This window comes from Macrobrachium nipponense, chromosome 28, assembly GCF_015104395.2.
Source record: "Macrobrachium nipponense isolate FS-2020 chromosome 28, ASM1510439v2, whole genome shotgun sequence".
Classification (NCBI taxonomy): domain Eukaryota; kingdom Metazoa; phylum Arthropoda; class Malacostraca; order Decapoda; family Palaemonidae; genus Macrobrachium; species Macrobrachium nipponense.
Genome location: NC_087217.1, coordinates 24,217,701 through 24,218,195, shown reverse-complemented (window position 1 = coordinate 24,218,195; position 495 = coordinate 24,217,701).

The following is a 495-nucleotide window of genomic DNA, read 5'->3' as shown; positions in this document are numbered from 1 at the left end:
AAAAGGTGTGCTGCTAGAAAATTAAGTATACGGACCTAGCAATACGAGAACACCAACGGGCTATCTCCTCGAAAACAAATTTCTTCGAATCCAAATCGAAGAATTCCTTCTAAACTTTATTTTTTTTATTTGTATGATCCATCTCAGGCGAACCTGATTAGCACTTGAGCTCCATCGAGGCTCAGTTGTTCATCTCCCTTCTGGGAATTCTCCCAAGATGCCTCTCTTGAAGAATCTCCTCAATAAGAGCATGAAAACTCGGGAGGAATCTTTTACATACTCTTTTTCCATCTAATAATAACGGTGAACGTCGTTAAGACTACTGCCGGTTCACGGATCATATATTTTCTCGGCTAGCAATGGTTTCCTTGTAAAGTGAAAGGTGTCAGGGGATGAGAACTTTGTGCTTATAACTCGAGACGTCATTGCATCTTGGATGGTTGTCGAAATTCAGTTTGCGGTCGTAACTCACTTTCATGTTTGCCTTGTAGTTTA